The 25,049-nt window shown below is 42.8% G+C and overlaps 1 long non-coding RNA gene across 1 annotated transcript in view; it reads right to left on the bottom strand.

Annotated features, from left to right (window-relative positions):
* Positions 1 to 17,731, bottom strand: part of LOC144333620 (uncharacterized) — a 59,027-nt gene extending 41,296 nt beyond the window's left edge. The window contains exons 1-2 of the long non-coding RNA XR_013402521.1: positions 17,626 to 17,731; positions 9,052 to 9,187 (exon numbers count right to left, since the gene is read on the bottom strand). This is a non-coding gene — a long non-coding RNA (uncharacterized LOC144333620). The remainder of the gene's footprint in view (positions 1 to 9,051; positions 9,188 to 17,625) is intronic.
* Positions 17,732 to 25,049: the final 7,318 nt, after the last annotated feature.

The following is a 25,049-nucleotide window of genomic DNA, read 5'->3' as shown; positions in this document are numbered from 1 at the left end:
CGTTAAGTGTCAGGCAGCAAGAGAGCCCACACGCAGAGCACACAGCCTGGGACTGAACCAGAAGAAGGTGCGCCATTGAGGACTTAGCAAGGGGAGTAGCTCACAATGAGGCGAGAAACGACTATTTCTAGTCAGGTCCAACAACCTCCCTGAAGGAATCACAAAGTCGTTCTAAATATCTGGACTATAGAAATCCAAATTTCGTCTCCATCCTTTGGAGCTAAATTTCTGACGCCCCTTTCAACAAGATGAGAACCGCCGGGCGCGGTGGCTCAAGCCTGTAATCCCAGCACTTTGGGAGGCCGAGACGGGTGGATCACGAGGTCAGGAGATCGAGACCATCCTGGTGAACACAGTGAAACCCCGTCTCTACTAAAACTACAAAAAACTAGCCGGGCGAGGTGGCGGGCGCCTGTAGTCCCAGCTACTCGGGAGGCTGAGGCAGGAGAATGGCGTGAACCCGGGAGGCGGAGCTTGCAGTGAGCTGAGATCCGGCCACTGCACTCCAGCCTGGGCGACAGAGCGAGACTCCGTCTCAAAAAAAAAAAAAAAAAAAAAAAAACAAGATGAGAACCTGCCACTTTGGTCGGAACCAGGCCTGGGCCTCACTGTGAAGGCTGAACGAGGATGACCAGAGCCGGGACCTTGGACACACTGGGAAGTGACCTTCCAACAATGTGTCAGGCCCAGGGGAAGGAGGAAAGAAAGCAGCCAGGGGGAGGCCTTGGGGCAGTAAAGAGATGGACATGGAGGCTATTCAAAGCAGGTGAGAGACTCAAGGCGTGACAAGACAGGCCTGAGGTTCAAGGTGGATCTGTTAAGGTCTGTGGTTACAGCCCACTGCCCCAGATGAGGGAGGATGCTACTGAAGGATGTGGAACTTTTTAGGGAACTACCATGCAGGTTTTCTCTCGACCATCCCTTGATTGACCTTACCATTCTCCTTTCAGGTAAACTGAAAAACAAAACCATTACAGAGGGATACTCACTCTCCACTCTGGTGCATATTCATATTTCTTCTAGACCCTTCTCACAGGATCCCAGATAGGGAAATAACTTCAGACAAAACTTGGAACAAGGCTCCTATCTTCACATAGTGGCCCAGCAGCACATAGGTAAGTCGCCTGAGACCCAGAGAAGTCAAGATTGTTTGTCTAAGAAATCTAATAACTGGCTGGGAGCGGGGGCTCACCCCTGTAATCCCAGCACTTTGAGAGGCTGAGGCAGATGAATCATGAGGTCAGGAGTTCAAGACCAGCCTGGCCAACGTGGTGAAACCCCGTCTCTACTAAAAATACAAAAAAATTAACTGGGTATAGTGGCAGGTGCTTGTAATTCCAGCTACTCGGGAGGCTGAGGCAGGAGAATCCCTTGAACTCAGGAGGAGAAGGTTGCAGTGAGCCAAGATCGCACCACTGCACTCTAGCCAGGGTGACAGTGTGAGATGCTATCTCAATTAAAACAAAAACAAAAACAAAAACAAAAAACAGGAAACAAAAAAAGGAAATCTAATAACCCAAGTCTGCTAGGACAATTTTCTTTACACCACATGCCAGTGTTTCTTCCTCCCAGAAAATGTACCTGACCAACAATTAGACTGTAAAGAGCTACCTGAAACCCCCAGCCCTATTCTCTTATTTCTCATTGTATCCATTAAGGGGTTGAATCTGTGAAATCAAAATATCCTAGCATTAAGAGAAAGGGAAGGCAGATCTTAATCTCAACAAGATTTCAAGTAGTAAGTAGTCACTAATAATCCCTAGGCTACATGCTTTAAAAGCTAGACATAAGTTCTCCGGCTCTTGGACTCCTTCACATTAAGGAAGTTTCTATCCCTAACTTCTACGACTTCTCCCTTTCTAGGAAGAGTTGGAAGTTACCAATGGGATCAGGAAACCCACACCCACATCTAACACTTGCTTCTCTCCAACTCTTTGGAAAAAATCTTACACGTACAACTAATCCACGAAGACTTTTGATTTCCCTTCCCTGGGATAGAATTGGGATGTAGAAGACAAAGGGGACCAGTTCGTCTAACAGTCTATGAAATCCTGTAATTTGGAGATAAACTGGATGCTAATTTCTCCAAATTTTGGCTCCTGATAATCACAGCTAAATTTTGAAATGCAAAACTAAGCTATGACTAATGCTTTTCTCTCTGACTTTCTCTAATAAGAACACTGTTAGTAGAAGCAGGGGAGAAACATGCAAAGAAGGAATTTTAAAATCACAGAATTTTATTTCAAATACTACCCTCAATGCTCTTGTGTAGACTGCACTGTCATGAATTTTGTATTTTTGCGTGTTCTAATGATCTCCATAAATAGAAGTTGAGGAAGATTCTAATCTCCTTGAAATAAGGAGTTCCAGCAGAGAGATTTTAAGAGTCAGTCTGACCAAAAGTCAAGCTTCAGTTTCAACATTTGTGAGTTCTGTGGCCTTTGACTAATTGTTTACTCCAAACTACAATTTCCACAACCATAGAATGAGTCATAATTGATTTTGCATTTTTATGAAGATTAGAGATAATATATTCAATGCATTGATGTGTAGGTAGATTGATAATCACTAGTCGTCTTCTTTCTCATGTTTTATGAATTCCCTGAAGACTCAAACCTAGTCTCATCATTCACCTCTTGAGACCCTAAAGAAACATTCTTACTGGATTTGTTGGTGGTGCTTTTCTTCTTAGATTGTATTGTGCCTGAAAAACTCCAGACTTGACAAATTCACCTAAACCTGCTGAGCACAATTTTTTACCAAATATCCTTTTGATGACACTGTTACAGAAAACATGGTCGTTCAGTTTCAAGGGGTAAAATGTGTCCCTTTCAATAAGAAGAACTGTCTGAGGCCCTCTCTAGGACTGGCTCTGCATGTGTTGAATGATCCACACCAATAACAGGATCTGGTTCTAGCAGGTCTCCTCCACTTCTATGGAAGAAACCCACCCACTACCCTTGTCATTCAGCATCTGTTCTCTGAGTCAGGGTAGAGAGCTGTTACTCCATGGGGACAGTCACAATACTTCTCCCAGCCTCCCTGGGACCCTCCATTGTGCCCCACTAAATGCTAACAGACTCAGATTTCTGTCAACACCGTCCTTACTCTCATGTAGTTCACCTGCTCCCCAGGACCCAGGAAGTAACAGCCTAGCTCTCGAGCTAGACACTGAAAGCCAACACCTGTTCACAACTCATCCTAACTCAAGTTCCTACTATTTCCCCTTCTGGCAGCTTACACTCTTGCCCCAGTCCTTAGCTCAGGCTCAACATTTCCTTTCTTTTCATTCTGGATTCGAATCCTAATAAAAGATGAAGATGCAGTTCAAACGCCTCTTCTCCTTGAAGCCTGGCTTTCCTCTACAGTTCTAAATAGGCCGTTCTCTTCTTCCCTTCCACAGAAATGGGCTCAACCTGTCTGTGGCCCTGGTCACTACGTGTCTAACAACACAGTGGACTCACACTTCCATCGTCTCAACCCCGATGGTCTGGAAGGAGCTGAAGGTAGATTTCATGTATGAGTCTGTGGCCCTGCTGGGATCACATGGCATCCTGAAAGACTGTTGGATGTTTAACATTATAGGCATTGGGACAAATGCCTATAACAAATCCAAAACCAAACCATTCTGATTTATTTTTAAATTAATTTTCCAGTGTATATATACCATGAGTATAGTAACAGATGTTCCTTGTATATTCTAAAATGTATACTCATTAACTATATGTAAATTCAATTGTTTTTAAATTGTTTCCTGCCCCAGTCCCTCAATATTATGTCATTCTTGGCCATTCCTAAAGGCCCGCCCTCACCCCATTAACCAGAGGTTAAAGGTCAAGGACAAGGTGAGGATTTCTGCCACATACATTACTTCATAATTTATATTTCTTGGTAACAATTTAAAGTGGTTTTTATCTTACATAATGAAACGGATGTAAATATTAAAACTCCCACAGAATCAAAGCAGCCTTGTCTTCAAAAACACATCCACCAAGAACCCTTTAATTCGGAACTTAGGTTACACAGTAAGTGATTAAATGATAATAACTAATATTTCTTATTCTTCATCTTAACCATTTTCACGGAGGCTTAATTTGATGGCACCTTGGGGTGCCTTGTTGGTATCTTAAACTATTTCTCTAGCTACTATAGAATGAGCATTAATCGTGGAATCAAAGCTTGTGGTAAGCTTTATAATTCATCAGTGGTGCTTTTCCCTAGGAATTCAGCTAAGAAAGGATATTTAGTGAATGAATTAACCTGTTCTCACACTAGTATAAAGACATACCTGAGACTGGGTAATTTATAAAGAAAAGAAGTTTAATTGACTCACGGTTCTGCAGGCTGTACAGGAAGCATAGAAGCTTCTGCTTCAGTGGTGGCCTCGGGGAGCTTCCAATCGTGGTGGAACGCAAAGAGGGAGCAGGTGTTTTACATAGAGGAGCTTCCAATCGTGGTGGAAGGCAAAGAGGGAGCAGGTGTTTTACATAGAGGAGCTTCCAATCGTGGTGGAAGGCAAAGAGGGAGCAGGTGTTTTACATAGAGGAGCAGGAGCAAGACAGAGCAGGGAGGGGCCACACGCTTTTAAACAACCAGATCTCACGAGAACTCACTATCACCAGAACAGCACCAAGAGGAAAATCCACCCCCAAAATCGCCTCCCACCAGCCTCCAACTTTAACATGGGGGATTACAATTCCATACGAGATTTGGGCAGGGACACAGATCCAAACCATGTCAGTGAGGAATAATGACTCATTTGTGCAGAGTAAACAGGCTTCATTACAAGTTCTGCTATATTGAACTTCAACCGGTTTTGATGGTATGACTGTTCCCACTGGAAACGAAGTCTGCTCCAGGTTCTTGGCCCAAATCTTACAATTAACAAGTTGTAGAAATGATATTTGAATCCAGGTCTGTTATTCCTCTGCTTTTCCTATGACCCTGGTTGGCCTTCCTAATTAAAGCCATAAATCTGAGTATGTCAGGGAAGTTGCTTTACTTCTGAAGTCTAATCTGTTTCTTGCACTGTTTCTGCATTCTTCCCTCAACCTTGTTAAGGGGAACAGAAAGACTTCTGCCTACTCCAGTGTATCTCTGATGAGAAATGAGAACTTTGCTCCAATCCTCTCTGAAATGAGAATACTCCAGCCAGTGTGCACGTGCAGTTACACTGCTGAGAGATCATCCCAGCTCCCTCACGGTGTGAAAAGCAATTTCACACAGGCCTGTCTCCACGCAGCCTGCTCCATGGATTAGCCAGAGAGAAAACACCTGCCTGTGAAAACATTGTCCCGTGCGGCCGGCGGTCATTAGACACAAAATGGGTGCGATCCACTCGAAGCCGTGTGAGGAATCCAGCTGCCCCTGGAAAACCTGTTTGCAAATGGTCACCTGCTTTGCATTGTCCACTTGGTGAGTTTTCTGCATCCGCTCTTTAAATACGACCAACACGTATGGCAGCATCATTTTGTAAAACACCGTAAGAAAAGATGAAGAAGCGATTGCCCGCCCTACCTCTGCTGCTCCAGGCCCGCTGCCTTGGGCTGGGATCCGGAGAGGCGGTGATGAGACCTTACCTTCCTTCTCCCCAGCCACACGTCCTCCCCCACCTGACCATCCAAATCCCATCTACCGAGGATGAATGGGACCCAAGAGGCATATTTCTAAAGTGCTGCTAAAAGAGGTATTTATAATGGATGGAATTTTCATAATTGCTCTATGTAGGTCTGTTTAAGATATGAAAAAGCTGTTTGAGTTTCATTTGGCGACAGAAGCTGGAGCAATAGAAACCCTCTTAGGTCACTTCATCTATCCCTCTGCCAGCACCTCTTGTATATTGGTCTTTTTAAATGAAACAAGTGGCTGCTACCGCCCGGGAAACTCATTCCGCTGTCTAATAAAGTGCCACAGGGAAAAATGTTCCCTAGTTTCCAACTGAAATGCCCCTCTTCCAACTTGATTCTTCACTAACTCACTCTCAGTCAAAGGAGATTTCCCCATAAAATGATTTTTCCTTACCGCACACATGTCTGACACTTTAGGACAAAACTTCAGCTGAGCCTGGCAGGACCGGGGGTGGGGGCAGGCAGAAGGTGCTGCTCCAACTGCCATCGATCTGTCAGAGTGGCTGCAATACCAGGGATGTGGCCTGGCAAGGCAGCATCACCTGAGGACGGACTCGTTCCCAGCAAGGACTCCTCCAAGGAAACTAGGCTTGTTTTTCTGAAAATTAACTCTGAAATAAAGGGTCTTGCACGTGTCTAAGGTTTTACTCCCCAGCATGTTGGCTGGGGCCCGGATGCATCCACATCTGCTGGGGCTTGTTAGAAATGTAGACGCCACCAGGCACAGCAGCTCAGCCTGTAATCTCAGCACTTTGGGAGGCCAAAGGGTGTGGATTACCTCAGGTCAGGAGTTCAAGACCAGCCTGGCCAACATGACAAAACCCTGTCTCCACTAAAAATACAAAAATTTGCTGGCTGTGGTGGCAGGTGCCTGTAATCCCAGCTACTCAGGAGGGTGAGGCAGGAGAAACACTTCAACCCAGGAGGTGGAGGTTGCAGTGAGCTGAGATCGAGCCACTGCACTCCAGCGTGGGTGACAGAGCCAGACTCCTTATCAGGAAAAAAAAAAAAAAAAAAAAAAGGAGAGAAAGAAATGTGGACTCTCAGGTCCCACCTCACAACTACTGAATCTGAATCTGCATTTTATCCTGACTGCAGTGGAATCACTTGGGGAGCTTTAGAAATTCTGGATGTCTGAACCCCCCGCCAGAAATTCTCATTTAATTGGTGTGACATGTGGCTATGCATGGGGATTTTTAAAAGCTCTAATATTCAGCAAAGTGTGAATATAAAGCAAACTGCTTTAAGACACACCTTCACCTTGCAAAGTTCCTCTAGTAGCCCACCAACCACATCAACCTCCTTGAGCTCACACTGGATGCACCCTGCTGAACACCCCCTGGCTTTAGCCCACTTTGCACGAGGAAGCACAGTGGAGGCTGCTGGGGGCTCCAGCCTGGCCCTGCCTTTTAGAGCTGTGCCGCCTTGGCAAGCTTCCTCACTCACAGAGGCACACTTATCTTTTAAATTAGATTAATAGTATCCCCTGTCTTTCCAGGCTGGAGTGCAGGTGAAATGAGAAATGCAAAAATATGACAGGCTGGACAAACCCTCTTACCTCTCCTCTGCCTTAAGAACTATTGAACTCACACTCAAAACAAAATCCATAAACCAAAATTGTCCCAAAAGGGAAGGAGGAGGGATTGACTGTCAGCCAGTATAGAACTTCAGTCAACTTCTGAAAGATGACATGGCTGGACACTCATCAACAATTGAACCATCAGACGAAACTGATGTGGAGAATACCCACAGGGAGATGGTGGGATGCAACCTCATCCTCCAAGAACATCCTCCTGGAGGTGCCGGGCTGAGGGTCCACAGGACCAGGGAGATGGTGGGATGCAACCTCATCCTCCAAGAACATCCTCCTGGAGGTGCCGGGCTGAGGGTCCACAGGGCCAGGGAGATGGTGGGATGCAACCTCATCCTCCAAGAACATCCTCCTGGAGGTGCTGGGCTGAGGGTCCACAGGGCCAGGGAGATGGTGGGATGCAACCTCATCCTCCAAGAACATCCTCCTGGAGGTGCCGGGCTGAGGGTCCACAGGACGAGGAGGGGCATGAGAAGTGGAACTGGATATTAACGACAGAGCCCACCTCCTCACCCAGCCTGCCAGGGAGAAGCTGTCAGAGTGGGTTCACTTGGCCTCCCAATCTCTTCTCATGTGGATGATCAGTCGGATTGCCATGTCTCATGCTGGTACCTGTTGTTGGACTTGTCATGCAATTCTGAGACCCTCATCTGTTTCCCACTATATAGTGACCTCCTGGAGAACATAATAAAGCTGTTGTCATCCTGCTAAGCCCACATCTCCATAGTCCACTCACATAATGTGTGTTGAAGCAAAGTGATTTTTAAAATTTGTCTTTCATCCCCACTCACAGCCTGGAAGCTTTACTCCTGCCCAGTACATAAAGCATGCGAAATTGGGGCTGCTTTTTCTCAAACATCTAGCTTCCACACTCTTCTTCTGGCTCTACTATTCATACGTGCCATCCCTACATGCCAGAAATCCTACTTTTTAGCCATGCCAAATACAAAAACTCAAAGTAAAGGGGTATTTTGCAAATATCCAAACCATAGCATAAGGGAATAGCTAGCCAGTCATTTCCCACAAGGTGGCATTTTCTTTGTAAATTATCCTCTATCCTTAGTTTGCTCCTTCCTGGTTTAGAAACCTTAATTTATCATCATCAAAATAGAAAGGCTGTATCTTTTGTGACAGTCTCACATTAACCAAGCAAGCAAGACTGATTTATAAACTAGATGCCAATTCATGGCTGATCTACCCACCTTTTATGTGCCAATTCTGCCTCTGGATATATTAATGCAGTCAATTAATGAATTCACTCAAGTTCAAGCTAAGATTGGCAAAGTGGGAGCCATTCTGATCTGTGAATGTGCTCTTGACTGTCTGCAGCTCCTGACCTGTGCCGATTTCATGAGACAGTACTATAGAGTCATGCACCAAACATAACACGTTTTGGCCAATAATGCATCACATACAATCTTATGGGGCAGTCGTCCATAGTACTGCACCTTTACTGTACCTTTTCTATGTTTAGATACACAAATACTTTCCGTCGTGTTACAATTGCCAACAGTATTCAGTACAGTAACATGCTGAACAGGTTTACAGCCCAGGAGCAGCAGGCTATGCCACACGACCTAGGTATATACTAGGCCATACCATTTAAGTTTATGTAAGTGCATGCCACGATAAAATCAAAGAGAGAGGCATTTCTCAGACGGTATCCCTGTCATTAAGTGATGCACAACTGTAATTCTACTGCTAGACTTTTCGACCGGGAAAGAAACATGTTGCTGTAGTCCTCAAGCACCAAATTAATTGCTATACTCTAAATGGCTTATTCTGTATTTTTACACTCATTTTCTTCTACTGGAATGCACTTTCCATACTTACCTATTTGACATATATTTACTTGTATTTTCGCTTCCAGCCCAAATGTTACTCCTCTCATACGTGTTTCTTCAATCCCATAGGCAGCTCCTGGGAACATCCATTACACTTTGCTCGGGTTCCCATGTGAGAACTTATTCTGTGAAAGATGTCAGAGTGCATTGAGTTCTAAAGCAGTAGAAATAAACAAAGCACCATCCCTGATCTCAAAGAACCAACAGATTAGTGGAGGAGATAGAAATTTCGATTTATGATTTTATCTAGCTTTGGTCTCTGGAAACCGTTGAATAAGAAAACCTCTATTTTATGTCCAATTATACTTAAAGTCAGAGTATGCAGTTGCAAGACAAATAAACTGAGTGTGGCTGAGTTAGACATAAAGAGATTGTATTAAAATGTTGCAGATTACTTTGCAAAATCACTGAGAGGGGTTGAGCAGCACATTTACAGGTGGTTCACTGGGAACAATGCCCCTAAATCAGGCCACAGAACTGGTCTGCTGAAGACAGCCCTGTGGCCCAGCAGCAGGCTGCATCTTGCACCTCAATGCCACTTACCTGGTTCCTGTATGGTGGCACCAGCACCACTTCCCAAGTAAGCAACCGGGCTACAACCACCACAGCCACACCATGGCCACACCACAGAATCTCTGTCATCTCTGCCCCACTGAGGACTTACAGCCCACAGCATATTTGTCTGATGGTGAGTGCCACGTCTGTTGCCAAGGTGCATGGGAGGTTGTCAAAGCCAACTACCTGGCATTTGAAATGTCCATGATGGGAGGTGGCTTCTGTGTCCCATCAAGGCTCCCAGGGCCCCCCAAAAGTAGCAAAGGTCTTGAAACAGAGAAGATATGCTCAGGTGCTGGCAGTCAAAAATGTGAGATGGATTCATTACAATAAATGCCTTGTTGAGAAAGCAGGAAGTTTGGAGGAAGCTCTTAGCAATAGCCTAGGCCAATGTCTACCTGATGGCAAGAGCTCCATCCCTTAGATTGGCGGAAAAAAAGTGAACAGGGAGAATGCAGAGACTCTATCTTTCTCCTTTTCTTTAAAAGGAACTTAACTAGAAATGCACGTAGAAGTAAGTAAAGGTTACTGATGAACCTTTAGAAAGTATTTATTATAAGAACCTTTCTGAAACACTTCGAAAGTACTTTATCCAACTACTTGGCCTTATAGATTAAATTGGTGCCTTGAAAGTCTAGGGTCATACCTCCAGGGATGCATGGCTGGTTAGGGGTCAAACCCAAATTAGAACCTAAATCTCCAGCTTTCTATCCAGTTATCTTTCTACTAATTAGTTTTTAAAAAAAATGTACACTCTCTAAATTACCTCTGAAAGATTCTTGGCACAATATAGATTCCTAGGCAGGTTGGACTATGGCTGGTCAAAATGGCATCAAGTCTGTCCCATAATAGCTACATTTAACTATCAGACTCTAAAATAGGTAATTAACTATTTCCCAGGAAATTTCTAAGATCCTCCAGGACATCGTTTTTATAAGACAAAAGGTAAGAGTTTAGGTTAATTTCACTTCCCATACGTGTAAGTTTAGAACTTGAAAAATTTTGCTTTGCTCTGGCCTAACAGAGATCTGCACACTCTGGTTGGTTGATTAGTACATTTGAGGGGTTCATTCTGGTTGAGGGTAAGATATAAAAAGCATGTGTGGGACAGTTTTCTAGCAACTAATACTATACGCAGACTGTTCGGGTGATAGAATGTTGCATCTGAAGACAGCATTAGATATTCAGCTTTCAATCTCTCCTTATGAGCTCTTTAAAATCCAAGCTGTTAAACAGCAGCTGAAGCTTTATGTTTGGCCACTGCAGCCAAGACCACACAGAACTGGGACGGGCATACGTGCAATCCTGGGGAGGGATGCTGTGGGCAGGGGCCGGGCTCTGCCGCATCGGTCACACTCCAAGTCTGTAACTTCTGCTTGTTTTACAGGACCCTGAGCATCAAAAGGAGCTACCTCTGTGTAATTCAGAATGGCAGAGCCTCATGGGAGGGGATTGGAGAGAAAGAAACAAATGGTTTCCAATGACTAAGAGCCAAAATGAGGAAAAGGCTTTCCTCAACTCTGCAGAAGGACAGAAAGTTTCAGCGGGGAAGCAAACTTCTTCAAGCTTTGGAAGTCATCCCATGATACTGTGGATGTTCCGTGGGAAATTCCCTTGGAACTGTTTCAAAACCAAATTTCTCACTGTTCCTCTAAACCAATTCTTTCTCCAGGATACTTCCTCAGTGGCTGGAGCCACCTCCCATCCAGCCTCCTTTGCTAGTGTAGGGTGAACATTAAAAGTTATGCTATTCAGACTGATAGAAACACTGACTATAGCTATTTCTAATTCCTAGAGACTTGACATTTCTTGGAGTCTATAATTCTTTTGCTTAGCAAAATACCTTACTGTCCTATTTTCTAAGTGGAAATCCCCAAGACTTACACTGGAAAAGAAGAGATGAATTACTCAACAATACAAAAAGAGAGGATGCCAAGTAGTCTTGGTACCCAAAGAGGGAGTACAATGCCTGGAAAAGGAAAACTGGAGAAGACAGGAACAGATAATGAGTCATGAAGCACATTTTTGTAGATAGTAGTGAAGCCAGAGGTACAAATTATCATGACTAACCATCAGAAAGAGTTGTGCTAATAGCCCTGTGGCATTCTGAGACAAAGCAGGGTCTCTTGGGGACAGACACGAGCCTGGAGCCAAGACAGCATCTGGACAAGGAGGGCAAATCTCCCAATTCGAAAGGGGCAGGTAGGTAAAAGTTCACCAGAGACTTTACTTGCCTCTGTGAATGCAGCAGACACAGTCATTCTAGGTGGATGGATCTGATTGGAGGGACTGAGAGGACCACAGGGTGGGGCGCAAGACTTCTGAGTGGCATCTGTTATTACAGTCATGAGCAGCATCTGACTCTGATTGGCACATCCATATCCTGCTGTCAGAGTTTCTAAACCTGGGAATATCCACTGGACTTTCTTTGCCTCATCCTGTTTGCTGTGGAGTCCGATCTCCATCCAGATGGCACTAGCATGTGCAGATAGAGTTGTACATTTTTCTTGGGAAGAGTGATAGTTATTGAATCCTTCTCAGAAAAGCTCCATGGGTAGAGCATAGGTACAAAAATGGAATGCTAGTCAAAGAAGTATGTAAAATGTTCAAAGAAAATTTCTAGGCTCTGGACTGTGTTATTTCCTAGAGCTATTGTCTAATTTTCAAAAGGTTCAAAAACACAACTCTCACACAAATATGAACATAATGTCCAAGTTCTATTCAGTTCATTAATTAGGAGGAAGCCGCTAAGATGTTAATACGGATTCAAAGGAGAATTTGAGGAGCTGGATATTTATGGACAGTTTAATATGAGAACATTAGGAAAAGACTGCTTAGGTGAGAGACACGATTGATATTTTACAAGGTCATAAGCCATATTTGGGAGGAGGTTCCCCCAGTGGATGGTAATTATTTGCATCTCTACCAGATGAAAATCTATAAGTTAACTTTGCCCCTAACAAAGCTGTCAAATAGCTCGGTCAACAAAAAGTCAATCAAAGATGCAAAACCAGCTCTGCACTGAGAAAATACTTACTAATCTTTGCCTATTTTCTAACTTCAGATAACTTTTCTGATATTAGAAAGCTCTCAGACAGCTCCTCTTAGGATTCTCAGGCAGAACTATATTAGCATGAACTACAAAAGACAGTTCACGGATCCTATTAATTTCTCAATATACCTTAAAATAAGGGTAAGATGAGGGAATAAATGTCTCAGTGAATGAGGCTCCAAGAAGAGCCTAGACAACATTTGGCCAAATTAAAAGAACAGACTGCTCAGTGGCACGTGTGTGAAAGGATATTTCTTCCCCTTCTGTCACATATGGAAAGACTTCTTAGAGTACAAACTCCGATAGGAATGCACTCTTTTGCTAGTTCTCTAGTGGATGAAGAGTAAAGCTGATATTTTTTCCATATAAGATGAGTACGCTAAGCTACACATCTAGAGGAAATTGCCCTATTCATATATTTTTGTTTTCTTTTTCTGAGCTTGCCCAAAGGAATTTGGCAGTCTGTCATCAAAAAGGAAGAAAGTATTGGGTTCTAAAATGCTAGCTTCTGTTTCTTTTTTTTATTGTTTTAAATAACGTTGTTTTACTATCTTACCCTTCAGAGGAGAGTGTTTTCTCAAACACAGGTGATATGGTTTGGCTGTGTGTCCTCATCCAAATCTCATGTTGAATTGTAATCCCCATGTGTCAGGGGAGGAACCTGATGGAAGGAGATTGAATATTGGGGGGCAGATTTCCCCCTTGCTGTTCTTGTGATAGTGAGTGAGTTCTCACAAGATGGTTTAAAAGTGTGGCACATTCCCCCCTTGCTTTCTCTGTCTCCTGCCACCATATAAGACGCCTCTTGCTTTCCTTTCACCTTCCGCCATAATTGTAAGATTACTGAGGCCTCCCTAGCCATGCAGAACTCTGAGTCAATTAAACCTCTTTCCTCTATAAATTACCCAGTCTTAGGTAGTTCTTTCCAGCAGTGTGAAAACAGACTAATACATCAGGTATCAGCATAATCTTTCATTTCAGGAGACTATTTTAGCAGTTTCATTTGTAGCTAGTCCTCCTGCACTGAAATCTTAAGTAGACCTATATAATGGCCATGCATGAAGAACTCTTTTGTATGACAATGAGTGGCCAACTGGGTGCTGAAGGGACACCTGCACCTACCCCACCTGGGGGAAGTTTGTCAGTCCACAGCTCTGGTGACCTAGCAGAATCTATGCTCTGCTCAGCTTAGGCCAAGATCATCCAGACCTGAGTCCCACTTCCATGAGTAACAAAGCCAGCCTCAGTGACCAAATCCACCCAGGGAGCTCTAAGAGTTCTCAAAGCTTGTTTGCTTGCTGGATGAGCAGTAAACAGGTGTTACAGCAGCTTCCTATGAGCGGTCAGTGTCCCCATCCTGGACTCGACCAACTTTGTGATCTGATCCGGCTCACCAAACAATCTGAAACTTTTATACTTCATTCCCTTTCCTGCTCTAGGAATGAGAATCACTGAATACATCAGCCAAATATCTGTATAGCCAGACTTTTCAGTATAACAAGGTTTCCAAGTCCCAGTCACATTTAGATCAAGGCGCATAACGCAACAGATTTCTAGGTCTAACTCAAGAATTTTGATGATCTATTACGGTTTGTCATAATGAGATTTAGCCTTTACTATAATTTAGGGCAAGAAACACTGAATTGGAATCTTAAGTCCAAAATTGTTGTGTAGAGGAAGCTCTCTCCAATCACTTTATAGAATGCATTGATTGCTGGAAATATCATCTTACTCATTCCATGTGTTTCTAGATTTCAGTTTTCTAAGTGCCATAAGCCTACCTAATTTTACCATGGGGCATCTGTAGATATATTTCTACCAAGGAATAAAAAGTTCCATAAATCTATCCTGTGAGCTGTAGATGCCATTATAGCTTGAGGGTTTTTTTTCCGCTTTTCCTAAGCAAGTTAATAATATTTAAATAGTTTAAATGACCATTTTCCTGTTTCCAAGCAGAAAATCAGAACTTATTTGTGTATTATGGTAAAATACAGGCAAATAATGCCTTAGCCTGGCATCTCTCAATCCTCCACTTAAATGAAAACTGATACCTTCAAGGTCATAAAACATCTCCCTCAAGAGAAACAAACCAAGAAGCCCTAATGATGCCCGTTCAGAAGCCAGGACCTTGGTCAGGGCATGAAGACTCGAAAAATCAAATCAATACGGCCGCCAGAGTAATACAGAAAGTGGGCCTAAGAGAAGTGCCGGCCTGAACTCCTCTGTCGGGGATTATACGAGCAGTTTTGTGACCATTTTAAACATTTCTCACATACTTTTGGCTTTGTGGAAACACATCCCCTCTCTTTATATTCACATCTGTTTCCCATGTTAGAATATAAACATATTTAAGAAGTATACAGACATCCTTTTCTATACTTCCATGTATTTAAGATTTGAATGCATTCAGTTGCAGGCACCAACTGTACTTTAGAAAGGCACTGTTGATTCTTTTTTGGTGAAAAGTATGCACATTAGTGTTTCCTAAGAAGAATGTGCGAGAAGGAATGTATGAAATGAGCCTCTCTCTTGCCATGTGGGGCTCAGAGTAATAGTAAACATGTTGTCACTTTTAGTCAAAAAACAAAAACATATGAGAGATGATGGTGAAGGGATGACTTCAGAATGTGTTATCTGAGGTTTCTATTTTATCCCCCACTCCTATACACACGTGCATGGGCATGTGTGGGTGCGTGTGTGTGCGCGCACGCACGCGGGCGCACACACACCCCCACACACTTGAGTTGCATGTGCAAAGCTGCAGAGAAAAGTTTGGGAGATTGGGATGGTGGGTCTTTGGAATCCAGGAAATGAGGGCTGGGGATTCTGGAAGTCTGTGGGATCCATGTGAGCCTTTCCTGAGAGTCGGGGAGGAATGTGATCTTGCTTGACAGAGCCAGACATAAGGGCCTCTGTTGGACACTGGCTTTGGCTGCAGACTGTCCACAAGTGATGCTGAAAGAAGGCCGGGATGTCTATAGGACATGCTTAGACTAGTTGACCCGAGAAGTGTTTTGGTATAATTAAGGAAAAAGACCATGGCACAAAGAGAAATAAGGTGTTTTTTCATGCAATGTTAGCAAAGCTGAGAATGGCTGGAGAGGGACAGGGCAGTGTGGAGAGGCCAGCAGGGTACTGGGGAGATGGGAGACGTTTACATGGAGGCTGTGAAAGGGAGCTTAGATGGGGAGCTCCTGGATGCTGTGTAAACCCCAAGTCCTGTCAAGATACACATCACCAAGTCAGTGACTGCTGTGGAATGCAGCTTGTGCCTTCACCACTTCAGAGCCAGCTTTTGGGGAGAAGGTGACCCTGGGCCTCTGCTCTTGGTATCCTCTCCTGTCCTTTCCTTCCTTGACCCCCATGCAAGCCTGCTCAGTCCTTTGTCTCTGGGGCGATCACATGAGTACACGATTGTTGCCCAAACTGGGACCTTCTGGTGACAGCAAGGGACGCATGATGAACTATGACATGAGGCTGCAGCAGGAACTGGACCCTCTCAGGCAAATACGCAGCCACTGATTTTTGCTCCAACCTGAGTTGACTCCAGTATTTTAATCTTCCACTGGAATTCTTCTTTCATAGATTTTCTTCATATTACTGCAATTTTAGGAATTAGAGAAAAGATGACAAGATATATTTGGTAACATAGAAATTCCCTCTACTCCTTAGAAGACAAAAGAATAATTTCCCTGGCTCTATCATTTATTTATTATATGATTTGTGGAAATTCCTATAAACTTTCTGTAGCTCTATATCTTCATTTGCATAAGGCAGTAATAATACTGAATGATACTAACAAGAAAAGTTGTGAATATTTCATGAGAAAATTCATGATGAAGGGGCTCTGCCAAATGTAAAATAGCTCCTAAATAGCGATTGTTTTAATCATCATAACTGTCATCATTATTATCAGCTTCTACTCTAACAAAAGCTAAGGGACACTCTGAAACTACATGCTGAATTATTGATCTCTGTTCATATTCATTTTTAATGTCATCAAATTGTTGATAATATAACATTTAACCCTTCTAAACTTCACTTGAACAAAGGGTAACAGGGAGGTGTGAGTTCGGAAGAGAGTGGGCACTCCACATAGACTGACTTATGATGAAATCCGCATTCCAATATTTATGAGGCATGAACATTTTCCAAAGAGTGACATGGGAAAATTTGTTTCCTTGATTTTCTATGTTCAGCACTCCAAAATCTAACATGGCAACAGGGTAAGTGTGGGGGCATCACTGAACGAACATGCATGAAAATGCATTTACAATCTCAAATCTCAAAATACGACATGATGAAATTGCAAATGGGCAATTTATTCTCAATTACAGAAAGCGTTGGAGAGATTTTCTTTTGTGCTTTTAGAATAGTGGAGTGGAGGAGAGGTCCTGGGAACAAACGCTGCAGGAGGAGGTCTGTGCTGGGAATCTACGTCAGCCCACACTTTACAACCAGGGGAAGTGATCTCAGACTTCTGGGTGTGACGAGGAAACTGGCTGAGCTAGATTCCCTCTAATATTCTTTCTAACACTCTAGCATCTTGTGATTATTCGAGAAAGGAAACACGATTAAAAGTAGAGCAAAACACAGCTTAAAACCCCATTTACCATCGCATTCTTGAGTGACTGAGGAGGGAAGGAGAGCCTCTCCATTGTACGCTCCTCTTTCATGTCTTAATGATGATAATGTGATGATGATTATGTTGATAAAACATGCTGAGAAAACCTTTTTGTGTATAGAATAAAATGTTTTCTATGGCATTTTTCTTTCCCAGTGAGAATTGATTTGAATCATGATGCCTTACACATAATTTCCTTATCGGTAAAATAGTCATAAGAATGAGATGAGAGATTTGGAGTCAAATAGAACTTGTTTCTATCTGCCAGACAGAGCTCTGCCAAATTCTAGAAAGTATCCTTATTTTCTCCATCTGTAAAATGAGATGAATACCTTATCGTGGAACGCAACGTGTGGTATTATGTGCAGAGCACTTACCTGGGTGCCTGGAACACAGTGAGGCTCCAGGCCACGCATGCTTCCTTCATTCAGACTGGCACTCACTGCTGCACCCTGGCCCTTTTTGAGTACCTGGGTGCAATGACAAAATGAGCAGTCATTGCTTTTGCTGTCAGAAATCTTAAAGGCTAGTGTAAGGATATTAATTAAATAATGGCACTAAGAAAAATATAACTGAAAACTTTCATGAATGCTCTTATCAAAGAAGAAAAGAAAAAATGGAGGTCCATAAAAGAACAGATGACAAAGAGCTAATTTGGTCTGGGGATTTACGAAGTCTTGTCTGATAAAATTGTATTTGATATAAACTCTGAAATAAAAGAACGAATAAAGTTGATGTGGAGAAAGAATAGGAATAGCTCTGCATGTAAGCAGAATAGGAGGTGCAACGATGCGGGGCAGGAGGTGACTTTGGGTTGGATGACTGGGCACAGTGATCGAAGGGTAAGTAGCAAGTGATGAGGTTGCGTATGCCTGAATCACAACCATGAGTATGGTTCAAGTACATTCCTGCTGTGTTAAAGAAAGCAGGGAATGAGCTCAGGGATTGGTAAGGTTTTTCTGCACATGGCCAGGTAATACATACTTTAGGTTTTGCAGACAATGGTCCCGGTCACAACTATTCAACACTGCCATTGTAGCATGAAGCAACTGCAGACAATACATCAACAGGTGGGTGGGGCAGTGTTCCAAAAAGCTGAACCTTGATTTTCTGATAATTTTCACATGTCAAGAATTACTGTTCTTCTCTTGATTTTTTCCAACCATTTGAAAATATAAAAATTATTCTTAGCTCACAGTCTATAGTTGGCTAAACTGAGCTAACTAATTGTTGGATTTTTTTCTCTAGGCATTTTACGTTATGCTCAAGACATGCCAAGGACATAGGTAGGAGTGGTAGGGGTGAGTACATACCAGTGCCAGCCTCCACTGTGCCCACAATCTAAGCTCTGATCTAGCCAAAAACTCCGAAAGAATTAACAACTGGCTAATTGAATGAAAAAGTGAATCAAATATGAACTGAATGAATGAATGAAGTGAGTGGTTACAGGAAAGAAAGTCTGATGAGCTGGATCCAGCTTACCCATCTTCTTGCACTTACATTTGCCGGACAGTTCTTACAAGCAAAGACTCACTTTGCATAGATAATTAGAAACATTTTGTGAGTTAAGAGAGAAGAGAGGCTGGCCTGAATGTTACTATGGAGCATGGGCACATTAAAAAGGATCCAAAAAAAAAAAAAAAAGTCTGCTGGTCTGTGCTGGGAGAGGCGTCTTCCAATTCCCCCAAAACTGAGTTCAGCCAAGTTGGCATATGCAAAAGCTTCACCATTTTCTCTTTCAAAGAAGAGACACGTCAGGGGAAAAACAAGAAGCCTAGCGGTTGAAGAAAAACGGAAAGAAAACACACAATTGCTCTTAGTCTGTCATTTCCCCCACAGAGTAGTAAATAAGAGCTTTGATACATAAAAGCAGTTATCAAACAGTAACAAATTAGTTCTTCACCATCTGTGATCCACGAGAGGGGGTGACAGTTTTAGTGCAACATTTTAAAATATGAAATCAACTATTTATGAACTGGGTTCAGAGTCTCTGTGTCTACCCGGCCTCTTCAAGCACAGCCACAAGAAAGCACTGAGGTTTTCAGCTAACAAAAGCCATCAGTGGTGGCTCCTCTCTTTAAAATGGGCTAATTACCGCCTGACATTTGTAAACAAGATGTTTCCTCCCCTACTGCAGCTTGCCATACTCACATGCTTTCACTTCCTTTAGAGAAACCAGCTTCACACAAAAGGCTAGTTGTCAAAAGACCCTCAAGGCACAGGATGCGCAGCTCCCTTGCTACCTTAATCTGGGTTCTGGCCAGATGCTCCTTGATCAGCCTGGATACTGCGGTGCCCCAAGTCTTGCCCTTGGGCTCCTCAGTGATGCTACCGGAGCCTACCACCTTCCTGTCAATCAAGCCAGTCATCCTCAGTTCTCCAGGATCGTCTGTGTTACTTGGCTGTGGCTGACTCCAGGCAGGGCCCAGGCAGGCTTGACCAAGCAGTGGGTCTCCCAGGTGGCAGGGAGCCCCTCGTCCTCCTCTTTCTCCCCTATCCTACCTGAATCTTCGCTGGAGAAATCAGAGGGTGCCAGACCCTGATCCTCAGCCAGGGTTGGACCCGCAGTGCCGCCTTCATCTTACCTCATGCTGTTATGTGAGACTTCTGAGAAGGGTTGCACGTCCTCAAAGGAGCTCCTGGTTCCTACTTTGGGGTCTGGGCATAGAGTTTATAAATGAAAGTCTACGGTTTTCCAGAAACCGAGGGGGAGAAAACACCACTGGATGTTCGATCTGATGCCTCTTCTGTAAGACATTTCCTCCCTCCATGAGTTATTGTAGATTTCCAGTCCAGTTCCTTGCCTCTATCTCTTGCTCTCCTCCTCCTCCTCTTATTTCTCCTTTGTTCTTTTTGCCCAGCAGGAGCAGCCTGAAAGTAAGTAAATAACAACTTACTACATTTGCTATTTACTAGAACAGTATAATAAGAAAACAACCAGGTTTGCAATCAGAAAGAAAGTGGTGTTCAAATCTTGCTTTGGTTATCACCTCAGCATGTGTAGCAGGAGAGTGACTTCAATGTTCTTTGCCTCCATTTGCTTGTCTGTAAAATAGGGATGGTCAAATAGATCAAATGAGGGCATATATATGAGCGTGGTTATTACATGCCTGGCACATAGAAAGTGTTTGTATTAGTCCATTTTTGCATTACGATAAAGAACTACCTGAGACTAGGTAATTTGTAAAGAAAAAAGTTTAATTGGCTCATGATTCCACAGGCTTTACAAAACGCCTGGCTGTGGAGGCCTGAGGAAAGTTACAATCATGGAAGAAGGCAAAGAGGAGGCAGGTATGTCCCATTCTCTGGAGCAGGAGGAAGAGAGAGCAGGGGGAGGTGAGGAAGAGAGAGCAGGGGGAGGTGCGACACACTTTTAAACAGGTAGATCTCATGAGAACTCACTATCATGAGAACAGCAAGGGGGAAATCTTCCCCAGGGATCCAGTGGCCTCCCACCAGGCTCCTCCTCCAATGCTGGGGATTGTAATTTGACATGAGGTTTGGGTGGGGCCACAAATCTAAACCATATCAGTGTTCAAAAAATATATAAGCTAAATTTGGTTAGGCAATGAGAGTCTATTTCATGTGGGCAGGTGACTTAATCTCTCTGAAGTTCAAGGGAGAGCCTGTAAATGGGAACCTTTTACAAACGACAAAGTGCTATGCAAGCAAAGGACAGCATGACACTCTGCGAAGTCATTGTGATACCTTACAGTATTGATACGGAAGTGGGGCAGGGAAGTGCTGGGAAGGGAAGGGCATGGTCCCTGGCTAGGGCTCCACCCCTGGGCTTGTGCCCATTGGCCTCGGTGAGGACAGGCACTCCTGTTTTTGAGCCCAAGTGTTGCATTTCCCAAGACCACTGTGGCCTGCCACACCCCCATCCTGTGCCTATAAAAACCCCAAGACCCTAGCAGGCAGAGACACAAGTAGCTGGACATCAAGGGGAACACATCAGTGGACAAAGACACAAGTGGCTGGACATGGAGAGGAACACATCAGTGGAAGAAGACACAAGTAGCTGGACATCGAGGGGAACACATCAGTGGACAAAGACACAAGTGGCTGGACATCAAAAGGACATCGGTGGAAAAGCACACTGACTGACCACAGCAGGCCAGCAGGCCATTGAATGGCAGAACAACACGGAGTTTGGCCGGGGCAGGCGGAGGAGAACCTGGGCAGCTGAGCAGCCCGACTCCATCTCCCTTCTGGCTCCCTCATCTGCTGAGAGCTACTTCCATTCAATAAAACCTTGCACTCATTCTCCAAGCCCACATATGATCAGATTCTTCTGGTACACCAAGGCAAGAAACCCCAGGATCCAGAAAGCCCCCTGTCCTTGGGATTGAACAGTTAAACACAAGCCACCTGCGGATGGCTAAGCTGAAAGAGCGCCCTGTAACACACGCCCACCCACTAGGGGTGCAGCAGATAGAAACATTCATCCCTAGACACTGCTGTGGGGTCAACCCCACAGCCTGCCCATCTGTATGCTCCCCTAGAGGTTTGAGCAGTGGGGCACTGAGGAAGCTAGCCACTCCCCCTGTCGCACGCCCTGCCTGGGGGACAAGGGAAATTTTCCTGTTTCAATATCAATGAGAGGTCCCTATCTGAAAGTTACTAAGGCCATTTCTTACAGCTTTATCAGCCAATAGACCCAAATGGTGGTGACTTTTAAAATTCCTTAAGAGGTTTTTGACACTATGACTTCTTCACATGGGAACTTGCAATGATTTGTTCTTTGACCACTGCTTGGCCAGGTGCTGGCTGTAGGAATATTCCTATGCTGACTGGTTTACACACAATCAGACTATTGGAAGAGGCCTGAAGGTGCTGACTGGTTTACACACAATCAGACTATTGGAAGAGGCCTGATCTTCAGGAACTCTTGTCTGGAAACTGGCTGGCTGCAAATCCAGCACAAAGTGTACTTTTCTTCCTCAGCTCTGAAATTAAAGGGTATCTCTGTTATTTATTTACAATATTTATTTTGTTTTTTGAATTACTAACATAATTCAAACCAAATCAAACTCAAACCCAGAAACAATAGCCTGATGAATTTTTAAAGAAACTTTCCAAAATAAGTCAATGTTCTTGGCTTGGGTTACGTTTGAGAAGTTTCCATCCCTTAGGAAGAGTTTTGATTTGTTTCTTTACTTTGTGAATGTTAGAAGGCATTAAGAGCCATTACACAGGGGATCCCATTGCCTAAAATTGGAGATGCTGCTGACATCTAAAAATTTAGAGAAATGAATCATAATGAGAGTTATTTATTAGGCACTGAATAGTTTATTATATGCCAGGCACCAGGTTATACATAATTAAAATATTTTAACTCTAATGTTATTATCTCTATTTTACAGATGTAGTAACTGAGATTCAGATAAATTTTATAACTTGTATTAGATCATACATAATTGAGGCAAAAATAAAACCAAAACATTTCTACTTCATTCCCCATGTCCTTTTAAAGACTACACCAAAAAACTGTTAATACATGAATTCAGTAGAGTTGCAGCATACAGAATCACCATACAAAAACCAATTAGTCCTCTACATACTAAAACAAACTGTCCAAAAAATAAATTAAGAAAACAAGTCCATTGAAGATAGCATCAAAAAAATAATAATAAAGTACTTGGGAATACAATTAATCAAGATGGTGAAACATCTGTGCACTGAAAGTTATAAAACAATGAAAGAAATTGGAAAAAAAAAAAACCCTACAAATAAATGGAAAGATATTCTATATTCATGGATCTGAAAAATCAATATTGTAAAAATGTCCATACAATGCAATGGAATGTATGCATAAATAATCTTTATCAAGTTTTCAATGGCATTTTTAAATAGAAAAAACAATTCTAAAATTCATGTGGAACCACAAAATACCCCAAGTGGGTAAAACAATCTTGAGAAGGAAGAAACAAAGCTGAAGGTATCACACTTAACTGCTTTCAAATTATATTACAAAGCTATTGCAATCAAAACAGTATGGCATTTGCATAATGACAGACACATAGACTAATGGAACAGAATAGAAAGCTCAGAAATAAATCCATGCATATATAGTCCACTAATCTTCCACAAAGACACCAAGAATAAACAATAGAGAAAGGATCATCTTTCAGCAAATGTTGGGAAGCTAGATATCCACATGCAAAAGAATAAAGTTGCATTTTTATACCATACACAAAAACAAACACAAAATGAATTAAAGACTTAACCTGTCTTTTATTTTCCTGATACCTTCCCCTCATTCCTGAACTGCAGGAGACTGAGCCCCTACACACTTTTGTGATGTCATCACTGGGTGTGTTTATTTGATGGTTGACTTTGCTGTACCCGGAACCTCCTTTCCCATTTTCTAATCATTTTATAAGGCATGCTGACTCTTTTCTCTTCCCTTCTCCTTTCCCTGGGAAAATACAAGGAATAAAGGCTGATTGGTACTGAAAGGAAAAAAAAGAGTTATATGTAAGACCTGAAATTGTAAAATTTTTAGAAGGAAAAAATAAGAAAAAAGCTTCTTGACAGTGGTCTTGGCAGTGACTTTTTGTATGTGGCACCGAAAGCACAAGTAACAATAGCACAAGTAAACAAGTGGGACTCCATCAAACTAAAAGGTTTCTGCACAACCAAGGAAACAATCAGCAAAATGGAAAGGCAACCCACAGAATGGGAGAAAATATTTGCAAACAATACATTTCATAAGGAGTTAATATTCAAAATATGTAAGGAACTCATACAACTCAACAGCAAGAAAAACAACCTGATTTAAAAATAGGCAAAGTACACGAATACACCTTTTTTCACACATACAAATGGCAAGTAGTTATATGGAAAGATGCTCAACATCACTATTCACCAGGAAATGTAAATCAAAGCCACAGTGATATATTACCTTACACCTGTTAGGATGGGTGCTATCAAAACATCAAAAGGTAATAAATGTTAGAGAGGGTGTAGAGTCATAGGAACCCTTATATATTGTTTGTAAGAATGTAAATTGATACAGACATTATGGAAAACAGTATGGACATTCCTCAGAAACTTAAAAATAGAACTACCCCATGATCCATCAATTCCACTTTTGAGCACGCATTCAAAGGAAAGGAAATCAGTAGTTAGAGAAGATGTCTGCAGCTCCACATTCATTACAGCATGATTCACAATAGCCAAAATATGGATAAAATCTAAGTATCTGTGAACAGATGAATAGACTAAAAATGAGATACACACACACACACACACAAACATACATATATGTCATGGAATATTATTGAACCTTAGAAAAGAAGGAAATCCTGACATTTTGCAACAACATTGTTGAACCTGGAAGATGTTGTACTAAGTGAAATAAGCCAGACACAGAAAGACAAATACTGCATCATATCACTTCTATGTGGAACCTAAACAACTTGACTTCTTGGAAACAGAAAGTAGGATGGTTACCAGGGATTAGGGGACAGGAGAAATGGGGAGATATTTGTCAAAAGGGCACACATTTTCAGTTATAAGATGAATAAGGGTCGGGCACGGCAATGCATGCCTGTAATCCCAACACTTTGGGAAGCTGATATGAGAGGATCTCTTGAGTCTAGGAGTTCAAGACAAGCCTGGGCAACATAGTGAGACCCCATCTCTACAATTTTTTTTTTAATTAGCTGGTCATGGTAGTACATACCTATAGTCCCAGCTGCTCTGGAGGCTGAGGCAGGGGGATCCCTTCAGTTCAGGAGTTTGAGTCTGC

This window comes from Macaca mulatta, chromosome 13 (genome assembly GCF_049350105.2).
Source record: "Macaca mulatta isolate MMU2019108-1 chromosome 13, T2T-MMU8v2.0, whole genome shotgun sequence".
Classification (NCBI taxonomy): Eukaryota; Metazoa; Chordata; class Mammalia; order Primates; family Cercopithecidae; genus Macaca; species Macaca mulatta.
This window is presented reverse-complemented; position numbering and strand designations above follow the sequence as displayed.